General features: G+C 47.9%; 1 protein-coding gene across 1 annotated transcript in view; it reads left to right on the forward strand.

Annotated features, from left to right (window-relative positions):
• The window catches only part of DHRS11 (dehydrogenase/reductase 11), a 52,887-nt gene extending 46,326 nt beyond the window's left edge, over positions 1-6,561 (forward strand). Inside the window, exon 8 of the transcript XR_014541946.1 lies at positions 6,376-6,561. The gene's annotated coding sequence lies outside the window, so the exon portion shown is untranslated. The remainder of the gene's footprint in view (positions 1-6,375) is intronic.
• Positions 6,562-7,105: the final 544 nt, after the last annotated feature.

The following is a 7,105-nucleotide window of genomic DNA, read 5'->3' on the forward strand; positions in this document are numbered from 1 at the left end:
TTATGGATTGTCTGTACAGTGGTACCTCAGGTTACAGACGCTTCAGGTTACATACTCCGCTAACCCAGAAATACTACCTCGGGTTAAGAACTTTGCTTCAGGATGAGAACAGAAATTGCATGGCGGCAGCATGGCGGCGGGAGGCCCCATTAGCTAAAGTGGTACCTCAGGTTAAGAACAGTTTCAGGTTAAGAACGGACCTCCAGAACGAATTAAGTTCTTAACCTGAGGTACCACTTTATAGAAACTAAATAAAATGTAGTTTAGATCTACAGATTTTGTTCTTCTTGCTGTGTGATGCTAAAAGACTTGTGTGCACTTTTCATATGAAAATTGTCGCAAAGAGGCACTCTGGAGATGAAGGGACATGCCATTCCAGAGACGTGCCTACTGGGAGATGCTCAGAGGTACTGGGGGGTCGCTGTCTCCCCAAGAGCATTTTTCCAACACCAAATACTCTTCCTAATCCGGGAAGAGCGGGTAAGCAGCCTCCTCTCCGACATTTCCCTGCTACCGCCACCGCACCAGCCCTCGCTTACTTAGCGTATTAACCTGTGTATAAGACGACCCTCAATTTATCACAAAAAAATCAGGAAAAAGGTTGTCTTATACATGGAAAAATACAGTATATCTCAGGTATTTCTCACAAGCAGAGAATTTGAGGGTAAAACAGTTGAAAACAATAAAGTCAGAAGTTCTTGCTTTCAGAAGAAGAGAAGAAGAGTTTGGATTTGATATCCCGCTTTATCACTACCCTAGGGAGTCTCAAAGCGGCTAACATTCTCCTTTCCCTTCCTCCCCCACAACAAACACTCTGTGAGGTGAGTGGGGCTGAGAGACTTCAAAGAAGTGTGACTGGCCCAAGCTCACCCAGCAGCTGCATGTGGAGGAGCGGAGACACGAACCCAGTTCCCCAGATTAGGTGACTACCGCTCTTAACCACTACACCACACTGGCTCTCTTTTTAGTTAAGAGAATAGTTAAGGGGTGGAGGTATAATAAAACTTAATAATTCTTTATTATGATTAAAGGCACTCTTGCCCACCTGCCACCTGGAGGCTTCAGCTTGGATGGCAGCCTTAGGAACTGAGCCAATGCAAACAGGAACTAAGCAGGAAGAATGAACAGTGCTTTGTTCATTGTGGGGTGGCTATTTTTAAAATATGAGACATTTCATGGGTGCTATAGGAGCTACTGCTGGGCAAACTGGTGCCTGCGAGTGCCATGTGGATGACCCCCTGCATTACATAGAGGTGTGTGTTTGTGTGTGTGTATGTAACATACAGGGACGGGGGTGGTGCTGTGGGTTAAACCACAGAGCCTAGGACTTGTCGATCAGAAGGTTGGTGGTTCGAATCCCCGCGACGGGGTGAGCTCCTGTTGCTCGGTCCCTGCTCCTGCCAACCTAGCAGTTTGAAAGCACGTCAAAGTGCAAGTAGATAAATAGGTACCGCTCTGGCAGGAAGGTAAACGGCGGTTCCGTGTGCTGCTCTGGTTCACCAGAAGCGGCTTAGTCATGCTGGCCACATGACCCGGAAGCTGTACGCCAGCTGCCTCAGCCAATAAAGTGAGATGAGCACTGCAACCCCGGAGTCGGTCACGACTGGACCTAATGGTCAGGGGTCCCTTTACCTTTACTTACGTAACATACAAGGTGCAAACGCATGTGCTGCTTCTGTCTAGACGAATGGGGTCAGTAGATTTTGCCCCGGTTGTTGTTGTTTTTTGCCTTGCAACACACCCCAGTTGAGCCAAATGAAGGATGGAGCTCCCTTACAAGACTGCTGTAAAAGCTTGTGGGGAAACCCTTCTATGAATGCAACATTTTCTCGTTTCACTGCTTCTTAGTGAAGGGGGACAAGGGCAGCAGCTCTTGGGTTCTGTGTAAAAGATAAATAAATCCCTGCAAGGAAAAAGCTAGCAGAGCAGGGAGCACTCCCTGCCACGCTTGCTTTTTATTTATAAGGAGTTTTTACACATGACAGCCTTCCAAAATGATATTTCTCGCTTGTATCCTGAAGTCATACAATGCATTCAGAGCAGAAGAGCCCTGCTGGATCAGACCAAAGTCCTTTCCACTGCTTTTTGCAGTTCTGCAAATGTTGTGATGTGATTCTTAGCTGAAAACAGTGTTATTAAAATGCAAAATGAGAGGGGGGAAATGCCTTTTGAGAGGAAATGTATTTGGAAGTTTTGAGAAGGAGACTGAAAACAGCCCCCAAACACATCTACAAATGTGGGATTTTTGCATGGCTTTGACAAATCCACAGATCTGAGAAGAAATGGGACAGAACATCACTGTTGTTAATTTAACATTAATAATTTCATTTATGAACCGCTTCCTGTAAAGTGCCTCAAAGTGATAGATCTGCACTGTTGTGCGTATGGAAAATTAGAACAGCGACACCTGTAAAACACAATTGCATGTATGAAACTATTTCAGATAAATTCCACTTGGAAGGCTTGCGGAAAGAAGAGGCGACGTGAGAAAAATGACACAGACCTAAGGCCACGAATCAAAATGCAGACAATTTTATTTTTTGGGGGGTGTCAATATCGGTTCAGTCAACAAGTTGGGGCTGGCCAGGCCGCCTGCTGGCCACACTCTCAGTGCAAATCCCCCCCTAGAACGAAAATCACTGACGGAGTCATCAATAGCAACCACAGCTGCCTATTGATCCCCAGCCCAGCCTGGGCAGTGATGCTCCGAGCGACAAAACAGGCTCCTTCTCCCTAGTGACTGGGCTGACTATTGACAGATTGAATTGGCTATCGGGGTCCTATTATGGGAGCAGACGGCTGCTGGATGGGGAATCGAGTTCGAGGTGGGTGGGGAGGCGAGAGGGGCCGTATGGGGGGCTTGCGTGAGGACCAAGGAGCGGTGCTATTGGGGTCGGGAAGAGAGCGATCAGTTTCAAAGATTATTGCAAAACTGCCAAACCTAATACCTCCATCCTCGGGCTTCTTGACCCCGGACCTTACATAGGAACTCAGGAAGTCCATGTAGATCATCAGTATTGTCTTCACTGACCGGCAGAGGCTCTCTGGGGTGTCAGTGGGGAGGGAGATACTCCCAGCCCAACCTGGAGACGCCATTGCGGTTTGAATCTACCTGGGGCCTTCTGTATGCAGAGCAGGTGCTCTCCTCCTGAGATCTCTTCATCTGGAAACAGGTTAAGATTCTAGTCCTCATGCCAGTGCTGAATCCCATAGGAAAGTAGGGAGCTGATGTAGTCACTGTTCTATCTAGCTCAGTATTGTCTACACTGACCGCCAGTGGCTCTCCAGGGTTTCAGATAGGGGACATTCCCAAAGGAAATGCCAGAGAATGAATCTGGGGCAAAACAGTTGCTTTGTCCACTTAGCTGTGGCCTTCCCTTGGTCTCCTGGAGCATTTTCTGCTTCAAAATGGCAGCCTAGAGTGATAGGTTGGCAGGTACATAGACCCTACTCAGTGCATGTCTGTGCCACATTGCCGCTGGTTGTGGACTTAGGTCCCTGAGCTTTTGCATTATGGATATCTGTCAGCCAGATGTGTGTGTGTGTCTGTGTATACATATCCCCTGCATTCCCTCTGTGATTGATCCTAAATGCCGGCCATATTTTTTTGGTAGTAAACAATCTCCCAGGCTCATTTCTTAGAGGAGAAGCAGCTGGTCAAGAGCTTTCCCTGAAATTGAATATTATAATGATTTTCAGATAGGAAGGGGTGGCGGCGGAATGATTTACATAATAATCTTTTTTAGAGGCCAGTAGCTGAAATACCTACTGAGAAAATGCTCATTCGCCCATCTATTTGGAACACACACACACACTTACTTTCAAGTGGTTTAACTATAAGCAAACTCTCCACTAGTTCAGAATCATGGAAAGGAAATGGGAAGTATCCACTCGCTGGGTAAAAGATACTAAGCCACATGTGCAGGGCTCAATTTGTCTGCAGGGGCGGGTTGTAACCTTTGGAGTGGGACTGTGGTACCCTCTGAAAGAGAGGGAGCAGGAAGGTTCAGCCCAATGATATCCAGGGGACCCATCGGGATCAGTGGCGTAGCAAGGTCAGGTGGTACTCGGTGCGGAAAAATTCTTGTCACACACCCCACATTGATTTTTTTTTTGCCTGCAAATATGGTTTGACTTTATTTCATTTTTTTTTTTGCGGAGCCAAAGTTATTGAGCTTTTTTTTGGGAGTTGTTGAGCGACACCTCTGACTGGGATGCAACCATTTGCCCTCTTCTGTTGACACTTTGCGGCCTTTTGCTCTGAGTTGGAGGAGGAGGAGTGAACAAGTCTGGGGCTGCTGTGTGGCCAACGAGGGGTACTGGATCAGACCCTTGATGCAGGACTCCTCTGAATCCAGTTGCTTGGAAGACCAGTCATGCTTGTGGGCTTCTCCTTGGGACATCTCGTTGGCCACTGCAAAAACAGGATGGTGAACTAGATGCAGGAAGGAAGCGAGAAGGCCAAAGGGGGGCCCCATCTGCTCCAACATCCTGGTCTCTCAGTGGCCAACTTGATGCCTCAATGGGAAGCTCAAAAAGCAGGACGTGAGTGCCACAGCATCTTCCCCCACTTGCGATTTCCAGAAACTGGTATTCAGAGATGCATTGCCTCTAACAGTGGAGGCAGAATGTCACCATCATGGCTCAAAGCCACCCTCTTTGAATTGGTCCAATGCAGCTGGGTGGTCATCTCTGCTACCTCTTGTGGGTGTGAATGCCATAGTTTTAGCTGTGTGAAGAGGTCCTCTTTTTTTGCCTATCTCGAATCATCCAACATTCAGCTTCATTTGATGGTCTCAGGTTGTAGTGCAGGCAGCTTCCTGTTTATGCAGGGGTTACGTTCCGAGGCACCACATCCATTGGTGAAACCACTTATAATTGAAACCCATCGAAAAAGCCAGCAAACATCACATTCCATCCCCGTTCTGCCCTTTTAGTGACGCTTCAGTGACATCTTTATGACATTTCCGTGTTTGGTGTAATACATGGCCACACACATATTGAACGCGCGTAAACGGTGGGCTGGCTGTATTATGAGAGAAGGAGATGATCCTTTTGCCTAATCTTTATGTCCTTATGCCGCTGTTTCGGAGCCAACAGAGCTCAAGGGCTGATGATTTGGAGTCCATCAAACTTCATAATCCAGGATTTGGAGGGCCTTGGCTTAGACTCTGTCCCCTGAGCCTTGCTCCTCAGAGGTGGGGCAGCCACTGTGGTGCTGGACTACAACTCCCTTCATCCCCAGCCATTGGCCACATTGCCCAGGGCTGATGGGAGTTTGAGTCCAGCCACATTTGGAGACGCAATGCTGGCTATGACTGCCTCAGAAAAATCTGGTGCTTCTGGTACATCTGCCCAGTGGCATAAGGGAGCTGTGGAAAGCAAAAGTGATTGTCTGAAGGCCAGGACGTTGTGTTCCTAAGAGCTTTGTCTAAAGTGCACTAGTGGAGCTGACTTAAAAGGCTTCCATCCACCTCTGGCCTATGTTGGAGCCAGAGGCTCAATGGAAGCTCTCCGTGGTGCTGAAACCACAAGCCTGCCTTGCTGCTGTGGGTGTCTGGCAGAAGCGGGTCAGATCCTCAGGTGAGTTAGGCATATTTCAAATAATAACCAAGCAAACCTAACAGGTCAACTCAGAAGTAAGTGCCAATGAGTTAAACAGGGCTTGCTTCTGTTTGGTATAGGATTGCACTTCAACCTTTCTAAAAGGCCTGCGGCAATTTTCCTTCTAACCCTGTGCTGAATGGGTCTTTGACGGCCTGGTTTATGGTGAGTCTCCTTGCAACCTTTTCTTCCAGAATGGCTCCTGTGCCAGTCTCCCCAGGAAGTGTGCCTGATTATTCCAAAAAGATGGGAAACTTTTCCCCAATTTAATGTTATCTTAATAATAAAAAGGGGAAGGGCCATAAGTTCAGTGGTAAAGCATCTGTTTTGGATGCATGAGTCCCAGGTTCAATCCCTGGCATCTCTAAGTAGGACTGGGATCAACTATCTATCTGACACCCTGGAGCTAAGATAATAAGAACACAGAAGAGCCCACTGGATCAGGCCAATGGCCTATCTAGTCCTGCAGCCTAGCCTCACAGTGACCAACCAGGTGCTTGCAGGAAACACCAGGACCCAAACACCAGGGCACTGTTTCCTTCTGCAGTTTCCATTGGCTGGTATTCTCCTGCAGCAGTGAGTTCCATAGATTAACAGGCAATACTGAACTACATGGGCCAAGGGTCAGACTCGGTATATGTTTTTGAAATATAGGGCTGTATCCAACTGAGTTGCACTCCAGGTACACCCATCGAAACTAGCAGGCCTACGTTAGCTGTACCCATTTAATTTGAATGGGTCTGCTTTGAGGGGACGCAGGTGGCGCTGTAGGTTAAACCACAGAGCCTAGGACTTGCCGATCAGAAGGTCGGCGGTTTGAATCCCCGCAACGGGGTGAGCTCCCATTGCTCGGTCCCTTCTCCTGCCAACCTAGCAGTTCGAAAGCACGTCAAAGTGCAAGTAGATAAATAGGTACCGCTCCGGCAGGAAGGTAAACAGCGTTTCCGTGTGCTGCTCTGGTTCGCCAGAAGCGGCTTAGTCATGCTGGCCACATGACCCAGAAGCTGTACACTGGCTCACTTGGCCAGTAAAGTGAGATGAGCGCCGCAACCCCAGAGTCAGTCACGACTGGACCTAATGGTCAGGGCTTCCTTTACCTTTACTTACTTTGAGCAGGGCTAACATTGGCTAGGCCCCAGAGGGCCTTCTGTGCCCATTTCATGCCCTTGCCTACACGGGTTCCCTAATGTACTGCATCCTAATGTCTTTGAGACTCTGGAGGCTTGGCGCATTTGTACACAAAAGGTTACAGGCTTATTAAAAATGGGGTGTTTTGTTCTGTTTTCGTGGTGGGGGAATGGGTGTCAAAACAGATGTGAAAAAAAACCTTCCTTCGATTTCCAAAGGCTGCCCGAGGAATATTGTTAACTAATTATTGAAAACAGAAGATGGCGGGGGGGGGGGGGCGCGTGAGGCTCTCCCTTCCCTTTTTTTTTTTTGCATTTTTGAGGAACGTAGTCTTCCCCCTCAACAGCTGAGTATTTAATTAGGGCTGATTGTC

Source organism: Podarcis filfolensis (genome assembly GCF_964270895.1).
Source record: "Podarcis filfolensis genome assembly, chromosome: 15".
In the NCBI taxonomy this organism is placed as follows: Eukaryota; Metazoa; Chordata; class Lepidosauria; order Squamata; family Lacertidae; genus Podarcis; species Podarcis filfolensis.